This window comes from Mesoplodon densirostris, chromosome 11, assembly GCF_025265405.1.
Source record: "Mesoplodon densirostris isolate mMesDen1 chromosome 11, mMesDen1 primary haplotype, whole genome shotgun sequence".
Taxonomy (NCBI): domain Eukaryota; kingdom Metazoa; phylum Chordata; class Mammalia; order Artiodactyla; family Ziphiidae; genus Mesoplodon; species Mesoplodon densirostris.
Genome location: NC_082671.1, coordinates 37,940,719 through 37,953,629, shown reverse-complemented (window position 1 = coordinate 37,953,629; position 12,911 = coordinate 37,940,719). Strand labels below are relative to the sequence as shown.

General features: G+C 41.1%; 3 pseudogenes; 1 reads left to right on the top strand and 2 right to left on the bottom strand.

Moving 5' to 3' along the window:
- Positions 1 to 474: 474 nt before the first annotated feature.
- LOC132499373 (ATP synthase subunit a-like) lies at positions 475 to 1,152 on the bottom strand (annotated as a pseudogene).
- A 249-nt stretch (positions 1,153 to 1,401) lies between these two features.
- On the bottom strand, positions 1,402 to 2,067 carry LOC132499453 (cytochrome c oxidase subunit 2-like; annotated as a pseudogene).
- Positions 2,068 to 7,819: 5,752 nt separating this feature from the next.
- LOC132498906 (hsc70-interacting protein-like) lies at positions 7,820 to 8,583 on the top strand (annotated as a pseudogene).
- The last annotated feature ends 4,328 nt before the right edge of the window (positions 8,584 to 12,911 follow it).

Below are 12,911 nucleotides of genomic sequence, written 5' to 3'. Positions count from 1 at the left end.
GTGCTTGTGATTTCCTTCTATAAGGCTATGATGGGCTCAGGTAATGGATATGCCAGAGGCTAATAGCACAGAAGTGTTGAGGAATGGTCCTTCTACGGGGTTTAAGGGGTGAGTGCCTGTTGGTGGCCAGCATCCACCTAGTTCAGGAGTGGGGGGCGAGGCTTGAGTGGTAGAAGGCTCAAAAAAAGCTGGTAAAAAATAGGACTTCTGAGACGATAAATAAGATTATTCCATATTGAAGTCCCTTTTGGACGGTTGGTGTGTGGTGGCCTTGGAAAGGGCTTTCTCAAATGACGTCTTGTCATCATTGATATACTGTTAGAATATTAGTTAGTAGGCCCAGTATTAGTAGAACTATTGAGTTGAAGTGGAATCACATGATTAGGCCTCATGTTATGAGAAGTGCTGAAAGAGCTCCCGTGAGGGGTCAGGGACTGGGGTTTACTATGTGATACGTGTGGGTTTGGTGGGTCATTATGTGTTGTCGTGCAGGTATAAGCTTACTAAGAGGGTAAATACATAGGCTTGAATTATAGCGACAGCAAATTCAAGGGTGGTGAGTAGGGTGAGAATAGTAAATGTAATAAGAGCTGTGAATGTGCTGGTGCTTATTAGCATGAGGGTTGTCTCCCCGATTAGGTGTATTAGTAAGTGGCCTGCAGTAATATTGGCTGTTAGTCGTACTGCCAGTGCTACTGGCTGGATGAATAGGCTAATAGTTTCGATAATTACTAGCATAGGGATGAGGAAAGTGGGTGTGCCTTGTGGTAAGAAGTGAGCTAGGGATGCTTTTGTTTTATTACGGAGGCCCGTAATGATGGCACTGGCTCATAGAGGGATGGCTATTCCTACATTTACTGGGAGCTGTGTGGTGGGTGTAAATGAGTGGCGTAATAGTCCGAGGAGATTGGTTGAGCCTATAACTAGAATTAGTGATATTAGTATTAGCGATCAGGTTTGTCCTTTTTGATTATGAATACCTATGATTTGCTTTGATGTGAGTTGAATTAATCACTGTTGAAGGGAGATTATGCGATTATTAATTAGTCATTTTGATGTTGGGAATAGAATACTTGGGAATATAATGATCAGGATGACTACAGGGATGCCTATTACTGGGGTTACGAAGGGGGCTAATAGATGTTTGTTCATACTGTTTCTCAAGGGGCATGTTGTTTTTGTATTTTAGTGAGTGTTGATTTTGGGTTGGGGTAGTAGATGTGCTTTGAGATTTTTAGTTGAAATAGAATAAATAGTGTTAGAAATATAGATGAAATAGTAACAAATCATGTTGCTATATCTAGTTGTGGCATGTCATCAAGAGAACTTTGGCTCTCAGTTTTTAACTTAAAATGGTAACGCTAATCTAGCTTCTTAATGAGTTTATAGTATAGACGCTGATCATTTCTTGAAGTATTTTAGGGGCACTAGTTCAAGAACAATTGGCATGAAGCTGTGGTTTGACCCACAGATCTCTGAACACTGTCCGTAGAACAAGCCTGGTCATGTTGATATTAGGGTTGTTTGGTGTAGGTGCCCTGGGATTGCGTCTGTCTTTAGGCCCAAGGAGGGTATGGCTCATGAGCGTAGTACGTCTTCGGAGGAAATTAGTACTCGGATTGTTATCTCTATAGGTAAAATTACTTGGTTATCTACTTCTAGTAGTCGTAGTTCTCCTGGTTTTAGGTCTGGTGTGGGGATTATATGGGAATCAAAGTTTAGGTCTTTGTAGTCAGTGTATTCATAGCTTCAGTATCATTCGTGGCCTATAGTTTTTACAGTAAGAGATGGGCTGTTGATTTCATCTATCATATAAAGAATTTGTAATGATGGCAGGGCAATTAAGATTAAGATAATGGCCGGCAGGATAGTCCAAATAGTCTCCACCTCTTGGGCATCTATTGTGCTAGTATGTGTTAACTTAGTTGTAAGTATTAGTGTAATGATATAGAGGACTAAGGAGCTAATTAGGAAAACAATTATTAGTGTGTGGTCGTGAAAATGTAGCAGTTCTTCTATGATGGGTGATGTTGCATCTTGAAAACCTAGTTGGAAGGGGTATGCCATAGAGATATACAATATTTTCACTTGTGACCTAACTTTGACAAAGTTATATAAAATTTTACTAATACCTAGTTCATGAAGAAAGACATAGTGGCTATGATGTTGGCTTGAAACCGATAAGAGAGGGTTCAATTCCTTCCTTTCTTGACTATTTTAGATTAATGTAGGTTGGTTCTTCAAATGTATGATATGGTGGGGGACATCCATTTAGTCATTCTAAATTTGTGATAGTAAGCTCTACTGCTAATACTTCTCATTTGGATGTGAATGCTTCTCAGATAATGAAGGCTATCAGTATGACCGCTGTTAATGAGATGAATGAGCCTATTGATGAGATGGTATTCCATGTTGTACAGGCATCTGGATAGTCAGAGTATCATCGAGGCAGGCCAGATTAGCCTAGGAAATGTTGTGGGAAGAAGGTTATGTTGACACCCACGAATATGATCACAAAGTGAATTTTTGCTCATGTCAAGTTGAGTGTATACCCTGAGAATAGTGGAAATCAGTGTACAAATCCTCCTATGATAACAAAAATAGCTCCCATTGAGAGCACATAGTGAAAGTGTGCGACTACATAGTAGGTATCATGAAGTACAATGTCTAATGATGAATTAGCTAGGACAATACCTGTTTGTCCACCGACTGTGAAAAGGAAGATGAAACCCAAGGCTCACATCAGGGCTGATGATCATTTAATATTGCCTCCGTGGAGTGTTGCTGATCAGCTAAATACTTTTACCCCTGTAGGGATGGCAATAATTATAGTAGCTGATGTAAAGTATGCTCGTGTATCAATGTCCATACCTACTGTGAATATGTGATGGGCCCATACAATAAAACCTAAGAACCCAATTGATATTATAGCTCATACCATACCCATATATCCAAAAGGCTCTTTTTTTCCCGAGTAGTAAGGTGCAATGTGTGAGATCATCCCAAACCCAGGTAGGGTGATGGTGGCCTCGTAGAATGAGTGCGAGTATTCCTTCCTCTGCTATATTTTGGAAGAGTTTGAGAAGAATAGGTGTTAGCTCTTCTCTAAATGTTTCATAGAATTCTCCTGTGAAGCCATCTGGTCCTGGGCTTTTGTTTGTTGGAAGATTTTTAATCACAGTCTCAATTTCAGTGCTTGTGATTGGTCTGTTTATATTTTCTATTTCTTCCTGGTTCAGTCTCAGAAGGTTGTGCTTTTCTAAGAATTTGTCCAGTTCTTCCAGGTTGTCCATTTTATTGGCATATAGTTGCTTGTAGTAATCTCTCATGATCCTCTGTATTTCTGCAGTGTCAGTTGTAACTTCTCCTTTTTAATTTCTAATTCTATTGATTTGAGTCTTCTCCCTTTTTTTCTTGATGAGTCTGGCTAATGGTTTATCAATTTTGTTTATCTTCTCAAAGAACCAGCTTTTAGTTTTATTGATCTTTGCTATTGTCTGCTTTCCTTTCTAAATGATTCACTTTTTTTTTTTTTTAAGTAAATTTATTTATTTATTTTTGGCTGCATTGGGTCTTGCTGCACACAGTCTTTCTCTGGTTGCAGCACGCGGGGGCTACTCTTCGTTGAGGTGTGCGGGCTTCTCACTGTGATGGCTTCTCGTGTTGTGGAGCATGGGCTCTAGGTGCGCGGGCTTCAGTCATTGTGGTACGTGGGCTCAGTAGTTGTGGCTCGCGGGGTCTAGAGTGCAGGCTCAGTAGTTGTGGTACATGGGCTTAGTAGCTCTGCGACATGTGGGATCTTCCTGGACAAGGGCTTGAACACATGTCCCCTCCATTGGCAGGTGGATTCTTTTTTTTTTTTTTTTTTGCGATACGTGGGCCTCTCACTGTTGTGGCCTCTCCTGTTGCGGTGCACAGGCTCTGGACGTGCAGGCTCAGCGGCCCTGGCTCATGGGCCCAGCTGCTCTGCAGCATGAGGGATCCTCCCAGACCAGGGCACGAACCCATGTCCCCTGTATCGGCAGGCAGACTCTTAACCACTGTGCCACCAGGGAAGCCCGGCAGGTGGATTCTTTTTTTTTTTTTTTTTTTTTTTTTTTTTTTTTTTTTTTTTTTTTGCGGTATGCGGGCCTCTCACTGTTGTGGCCTCCCCCGTTGCGGAGCACAGGCTCCGGACGCGCAGGCTCCGGACGCGCAGGCTCAGCGGCCATGGCTCACGGGCCCAGCCGCTCCGCGGCATATGGGATCCTCCCAGACCGGGGCACGAACCCGTATCCCCTGCATCGGCAGGCGGACTCTCAACCACTTGCGCCACCAGGGAGGCCCCGGCAGGTGGATTCTTAACCACTGCACCACCAGGGAAGTCCTTGAATGATTTGCTTTTTAATGCAGGGACTTATTCATCCTCAAATGATACCTGGTAGGAATTCAATGAATATCTGTCAGATGATTAAATAAATGAGCAACAATTTAATTCTGCATCCACCTTTGCTGGGTAAGACACTTTGGATCTGAAGATTCTATTGAACAGGGGGCACCCTCCAGCTCCTCAGGAAATAGTGGACATGGAACCTTCCCTTGAGAGAGAGAAAGCATGTTTTTGGGAGCTTTGCAAATGTTTCATGGGAATCCCACTTTTGGTTCTCTTAAGGACTCTTTTTTTGTTTCATCACTCCATATGCCTCATGGACCAAATTACTACATGTTTCTGGTGGTTCAACATGTTCTTGGCCACAGAGGCTGATATCCTGCTACAAACTGAGCCTGGTAGGAACTTAAAAGGAGATGCTTCTCATCTGTCCTCTGGCATGCCTTCAGTGAGACTCAGGCATCTGAAGACATCAGACCCAGACACCAAAATGAAATTAACAAGAAGGGGCTCCCATGAGGGGGACTGGGCGCCTCAGATTCAAATGAGCAGTCGATTGAATCCAGTGAAGGCGCTAATGAGCTGTTCTACGCAGCTCTGGCAAACTCACCCTGCACCTATAATTTTCTCTCTGGATATCATTAAAATCAAATGATTCCCTTATTTGGGGTATCCATTTACAGTGTAATTATTTTGGTCTTTTGTAGTGACTTTCGTGGTTAAATTAGGCAATTCTCTTGCCTGTGTAGATAATGTAATGACTTTTTAATCATTTGTTTTCTACCAGCCAAATTGTTTCCATGATCCCATTAGAATTCTTCTGTAGTGATTCCAATGGATTTATTGAACTACTGGTGACAGCCTCACTGATGAACTGCAGGTTGCCTGCTGTTAAATTCAGCCAATGAATATCAAATACCTTCCATTTTCCCAGGAACCCAGAAAAAAATCTAATAATTTTGATCGATGGATATATTTCCTGACATTCAGCATAGAAATTACAAAGAATACCATATGCCTATGGTAGGTTTTAAAAATATAAATTTTTTTTTATGATTATGAAAGTAATACATTATTATGCTTTAAAAATCCAGAAATAGGGCCCATGCCACGGAGCAACTGGGTCCATGAGCCACAATTACTGAGCCTGCGCGTCTGGAGCCTGTGCTCTGCAACAAGAGAGGCCGCGATAGTGAGAGGCCCACGCACCGTGATGAAGAGTGGCCCCTGCTTGCCACAACTAGAGAAAGCACTTGCACAGAAATGAAGACCCAACACAGCCATAAATAAATAAATAAATAAATTTAAATCATATGGGCGTCTAAGAAGACCTCTGCTTAAAAAAAAAAAATCCAGAAATACCCCAAATACAACAAATGCTATAAAAACGCCTATAATTTCACCATTTACTTAAAACCATTTTGTATTAGATGGTATCTCCCTATAGTTTTTTTTTAAAAATCTATTTCTCTTTCCATTATCTATCAATTATCTACATACCTACCTATCTATTCAAAATTGGAGCCATAATTTTTTAACCATATTTTTTTCATTTAATATGCATGATAAGAATTTTTCCATGTCCCTGAATATTCATTGCAGTTATAATCTTTAATGGTTGTGTAATATTTTAGTATATGCATTTGTTCTCCAAATATTTTCTGAGCTCCTACTCTGAACAAGCAAAGGCTTACTATAATTTATTTAGTCATTGCTCTATTGTTTGAACATTGTTTGAACTTTAAAAAATATAAGTCACATCATAGCTCTCTGCTCCAAACACTGCAAGGGCTCCCCATTTTGCTAAGAGTAAAAGCTTACATCCTTATGATGGCCTTTGAGGCCCTTCAAGGTTGCCCCCAACTCTTATCTCTCTGGCTTCATCTCCTATTCTTCTCCCTGCCCAGGCCACACCAGCCCCACTGGACTCCTTACTGTTTTTCTAATTGTCAGACAAACTGTGCCCCTGGGCCTTTGCACTAGCTGTTCCTTCTGCCTGGAATGCCCAAAGACCCACTACCCAGATTTCTCACCTCCTTAGAATCTTGTGCTCAGGCGTCATCTTCTTAATGAAGGAAACTGTTCCTTTTTGTCTTGCCTCCAGCCACTCCTGATTGCTCTTATCTTGCTCTGCTTTGTCTTTTTTTTTTCACAGCGTCTTTTATTTTCTCATGTACTATTATACTTTATTTACTAAGTTTACCATTTATTATCTACTCCTCCCATTGTAATGTAAATTCCATGAGGGTAGAGATTTTTGTCAATTTTGTTCACCAATGTATTGCACATGCCCGAAACACTACTTGGCACATAGTAGGTGCTCAATAAATATTTGTTGCATGAATGTATAAATGTTTTTGCATTTTTGGCTACTTGTGTACAATGCTATATAGAGTCTAAATCTTTGAATCAATCTCTTGTGATTTTCTGAGATTTCATGGAATTACTGAATCAAAGGAACAACTTTTAAGGCTTTCTGATATATGTCATCAAACAGCTTTTTAGAAAACTTGTGCTGATTTATGCTTCCAGCAGAGTATAACTATGTCCATCTCATTGCATTAACACAGGCATTAAGTATTATTTTAAAAATACCTTCATTAACCTGAGTGCTGAAGAACACTACTCATTTTAAAATTTTATGTTAAAAAATTTTAGAACTATTTGACTACTAGTAAGTTTGAAGATTAAAAAATCAGCTTATTAGTTATTGATTTCTTTGGGGGATCACCTGATCACATTCCATATTGATTTTTTGTAGTGAATATTAAGATTTATTTTCATGTTTATTAGGAATAATTTGTGCACACAAGAGAATATATTTAGAGAGAAAAAAAATACTCTTGAACCCACCGCCCAGTTTAAGAAATAGGACATCGTCAGTTCTTTTGAAATCCTAATGTCCCAGTGAATGCCTCCCAGCCCCATTCCTCAACATCTTCACAGAGAAACCATTGCTTTTCTGTGTGTCCCCAATGGCATATTGTTTAGTTTTGTCTGTTTTGAAAATGGAGTCACACCGCAGTTCAACATTGTGTTTCTAAAATGTTTGATTGCTGGAATCTGGCCTCAGCCTCTGCCACGCCCGCTGCCTCCCGCTGCCTCTGGACAGTGGACCCGCACAAAGTGAGCGAGCCTCGAGCCTTCGTGAAAATGTGCAAGCAGGACCCGAGCGTTCTGCACACCGAGGAAATGTGCTTCCTGAGGGAGTGGGTGGAGAGCATGGGGGGTAAAATACGACCTGCTACTCATAAAACTAAATTGGAAGCAAATACCAAGGAAGAAAAAACAGTAAGAAGGTGGAGGAAAACATAAAGACAGATGAACCATCAAGTGAGGAAAGTGATCTAGAAATTGACAATGAAGGTGTGAATGAACCAGACACTGATGCCCCTCCAGAAATGGGAGATGAAAATGTATAGATAACTGAGGAGATGATGGATTAGGCAAATGATAAAAAAAGTGGCTGCCGTTGATGCCCTAAATGATGGTGAACTACAGAAAGCCATGACTTGTTCACAGATGCCATCAAGTTAAATCCTCGTTTGGCCATTCTGTATGCCAAGAGAGCCAGTGTCTTCATCAAATTACAGAAGCCAAATGCTGCCATCCAAGACTGTGACAGAGCTGTTGAAATAAATCCTGATTCAGCTCAGCCATACAAATGGCGAGGGAAAGCGCACAGACTTTTGGGCCATTGGGAAGAAGCTGCCCATGATCTTGCCCTTGTCTGTAAGCTGGATTATGATGAAGATGCTAGTGCAATTATGAAAGAAGTTCAACCAAGGGCCCAGAAAATTGCTGAACGTCGGAGAAAGTATGAGCGAAAACCTGAAGGGCGAGAGATCAAAGAAAGAATAGAAAAGGTCAAGAAGGCTCGGGAAGAACATGAGAGAGCCCAGAGAGAGGAGAAGCCAGACGACCGTCAGGAGCTCAGTATGGCTCTTTTCCAGGTGGTTTCTTGGTGGAATCCTGGTAATTTTCCTGGAGGAATGCCTGGAATGGGAGGGGGCATGCCTGGAATGGCAGGAATGCCTGGGCTCAATGAAATTCTTAGTGATCCAGAGGTTCTTGCAGCCATGCAGGATCCAGAAGTTATGGTGGCCTTCCAGGATGTGGCTCAGAACCCAGCAAATATGTCAAAATATCAGAGCAACCCAAAGGTTATGAATCTCATCAGTAAATTGTCGGCCAAATTTGGAGGTCAAGCATAATGCCCTCTGACAAATAAAGCCCCTGCTGAAGGTAAAGCAACTTAGATCACCTAATGGATGTCACAGTAATACGAACCGTGTACCTCTGACCTTCTCATGAAGAAAGCTGGGGTGCTTTGAGGATAATCCCTACCCCTCTGCCCCAAATGCAGCTGAAATATTTTACAATGGTTTGCCATTAGGGTATTCATTCAGATAATGTTTTCCTACTAGAAATTGAAAACTTCAAACAATTAAAAAAATAAAGTAAAATTAAATGTTTGAATTGAACAATTACAGTTCATTTGCTTTTACTGCTATATACTATTCTCTTGTGTATCTATACCACTGTTTATTTATCCAAGCTCAGTGGGCAGTAGGATTGTTTCTAACTCTTTGGTATGATAAATGACACTGCTACAAACATTCTTGCTCATGATCGCTGAGGCTTTATACACAAAACCTCTGTAGGGTATGTACCTAGGAGTGGAATTTCTGGGTCATCGAGGATGTGTATGTTCAACTTTTCAAGATAATCTGAAACTCCTTTCCAATTTGGTTGTATTAATTTATATTCCTACTAGCAGTGGATGGGCTTTCCCATTGCTTCACAATTTTTCTAACTCTTAGTACTATGCTGGAGTGGCTGAAAAGTGGTATCTAATTTTGGTTTAAATCTGCATTTACCTTCCAAATGATTATTGGTGATTTACCTTTCCTCTTCTTCTTTTTTTTCTTTTTTTTTTTTTCGGTACACGGGCCTCTCACTGTTGTGGCCTCTCCCGTTGCGGAGCACAGGCTCTGGACGTGCAGGCTCAGCGGCCATGGCTCACGGGCCCAGCCACTCTGCAGCACGTGGGATCTTCCCGGACCGGGGCACAAACCCGTATCCCCTGCATTGGCAGGCGGACTCCCAACCACTTCGCCACCAGGGAAGCCCTCCTCTTCTTTTTATTTATATTTAAAGGGTGATAACCACCGTTACCACAGTCATTGATTGGGTACTACATTGTGTGCCAATCCCTGCACATTGCATCATCCACTCACCAACCTTATGAAGTAGTTACCGTCATATTTTGGGGCCCCAGGGAGATTACTATCAGAGTACATATTACAAACTGTATTTCTTCCAAATGATGACCTTCACATCTTTATAACATGTGACTTGAGACCCAAGATAACCTGTGATCTTGTTAGACTGCAATTTGACAGAAGGTATCTAATTTCTAAAGTCTGTCCTAGGTCTTTCAGAGATTAAAAAAAGAACACTAATAGTCGTATGAGAGGAAAATTTCTAGAGTTTATCTCCAAGACCATTTTCTTGTTACCTTAGCAGAAAGGAAAATGTCAATGGCATTTTTGTCATTATGTCTTGAATGATTTAAGAAATCACTTACATGTGAAAGTACCAGCTGGAGCAAGATACACGCCTCCTCTCAGGAGTTGTCTCCTGAAGGAACCTATTATTATTTTTTCAATGAATTACTTTTTTTTCTGTTGGATTTCCAAAGGGGAGTTGGCTGGTTCCAAAATCGAGTCTGGAATTTTAGAAAAAGGGAATGTTGTTATTGTTTCGTTTGAACTAATCAATCCAATAAGCATCTATTTTGAATCTGCTTTCTATAAGACCCTAAGACACAGAGATGTTTGAAAGAATAAGAGGATATCATTCCCATTTCCACTCTGTTTCCTATTAAGTTGGAAGGTTTCAAACTCTCAAAAATAGAATTCATTCATTTTTATTTATTTTCTGTCATTTATGTGTACCCCTGGTGTGTGATGGTTAATCCAAGATTAGGTTAGGGGGCCTGATTGATCCCTAAATACATGGAAAGCTATCATTTTAAGAAACGTTTTCAACAATATTAATAGTATATCAGAGGTAAACAACCAGCCCAGAGTTTCCTGTCAATCTCCCTGTGAGAGAACCCATAGGAAGTAATGTGGGACGGATCAAAGGGGACATGGAAAGGTGTTATCATTGTGCTTTGGAAGGCTAGGGCTAGACCATTGCAGGCTAAGCAGGTCTTCACTCCCAGAGTCCCCTCTCTGATGGAGGAGGCCCCAGCCAGCCTGATGGAGAGCTAGGTATGTGGGAGTGGAGAGGGGTGACATGCTTTGCTGACACTTGCCTTTGGGTCAAGCTAGGCTCAGGAAGTCCACTGGGCCATAGACCACTGGGTCTCCAGGCAGCCTGCCAAGGGTGAGCAAGCAGGAGGTCAAGAAACGGGCAGGGGAAAGAATGACACTGTGGGCCCTGAGGCCAGAACTGAACCTGATCTTTCCCGTTGCACCTCTGGTTGGGTTCATCTGTGCTTGTCTGCCAGCCCAAGATAACACATACAGCACATACACACACACATATTCCACACTCATATCCTTTTTTCAACCTTTCCATCACGCACTTTACCTTTACTGTATGTGGCCTTGTGCTACATTCACTTTAAAAAAATAATTTTATTGAAGTATAATTTGCATACCATGAAAGTTACCCATTTTAACAGTATAATTCAATGTTTTTGTTGTTTTGTTTTTGGTAAGTTTACTGAATTTGGCAACCATCACCAAAATCTAGTTTTGCAACAATTCTGTTACCCCAATAAAATCCTTCATGTCCATTGACAGTTGACCCCTGTTTCCTACCCTCCAGGCCCAGAGCAACCAGTCATCTGCTTTCCATCTCTTATGGATTTGCCTTTTCTGGATATTTCATATAAATGGAATCATGCAAAGTTGGTCTTTTGTGTTTGGCTTCTTTCAATTAGCATGAAGTTCATCCATGTTGTAGCATGTATCAGTTTTTCATTTCTTTTTATTGCTGAGTGGTGTTCTATTGTTTGGACACACCACATTGTGTTTGTCACTTGCCAGTTGATGGACATTTGGGCTGTTTACACTTTGGGGCTATTATGAATAAGGCTGCTATGAACATTCATGTGTAAGTCCTTGAATAAACATATGTTTCCATTTCTCTCGGGCATATACATAAGAGTGGAATTGCTGCATCATATGATTAAGTCTATGTCTAACTTTTTAAGAAACTACCAAACTGTTTTCACATCAACTGCACCATTTTATGTTCCCTGTGATTGACTTTTTCATGAGTTCTGTCTCCCTTTACAGGCTATAGGCTTTTAGGGGACAGCACTCCTGTCTGTAGCTCTGTGTAACCATAACTCTCAGCACAGAGTAGGTCTGTGGTCATTCATGACGATTGCTGTAGTGGGCTGAATGGTGATTCCAAAGACATATCCACATTGTAATTCCTGGAACCTGTGAATATTACCTTATATGACAAAAGATGTGATTGAGTTAACAGTCTTGAAAGGAGGGTCTCCTCCTGGAATATCTGGGTGTATCCTAAATGCCATCACAAGTATTGTTGTAAGAGGACAGAGGCAGAGGGAGATGATTGCACACAGAGGAGAAGGCCCTGTGAACACAGAGCAGGGAGACTGCACACAGACACACAGAGGAGAAGGCCCTGTGAACACAGAGCAGGGAGACTGCACACAGACACACAGAGGAGAAGGCCCTGTGAACACAGAGCAGAGAGATAAGGGGCCACAAGCCAAGGAAGGCTGACAGCTACCAGAAGCTGGAAGAGGCAGAGAACAGCTTCTCTCCTAGATCTTCCAGAAGGAGTGAGACTGATGACATCCAATTTCAGCTCACTGAAACTGGTTTTGGACTTTTGGCCTCCAGAACTGTGAGAATAAATTTCTGTTGCTTTGGTAGTTTGTTACAGCAGCTGCAGGAAGCTAATACAATTTGCTAAAAATGGTAGCTGAATGGAGCAGGAATAAGAGCTGAAACACAGCATATCTGGAGATTGTAAACATAGTCTTGGATGTAGGAGGCAAAGAGTTTTCTATTTCCTTTGGGGTAAGCCTTTATTATGAATGAAATGCATTCATTTACTCATTTAGTCATTAATTTTCAACCATTGAATTTCTAGTAGCTTTATTTGACTGACTTTCCTTTAGAGTGGATATGTTTTTCTTTCCATCTGGAATGAAATTACATATCTGCCATTGCTTGATATACTTTATTTTATGTTGTGTCCAAACCAGTGTTACTGCCTGTAACCATCAGGAGGGCAAGATTCTGGAACCAGACCACCTGTGTTTGAATACTGGCTCCGCCACTAACTAGCTGTGTGGCTCTAGGCATGTCATCTGTATAATTGGAATAATAAGTGCACATAACTCATAAGGTTTGTGTGAGGATTAAACAGTAACAGTTTAACAACCAGCTCTCTCGATTAGTAATATTTGCCAATTTCTGTGGTATAAGTACTCCTTCCATGAGCAGTTTTAAGGTATCAAAGTAGCATCACTGAAGGTAGA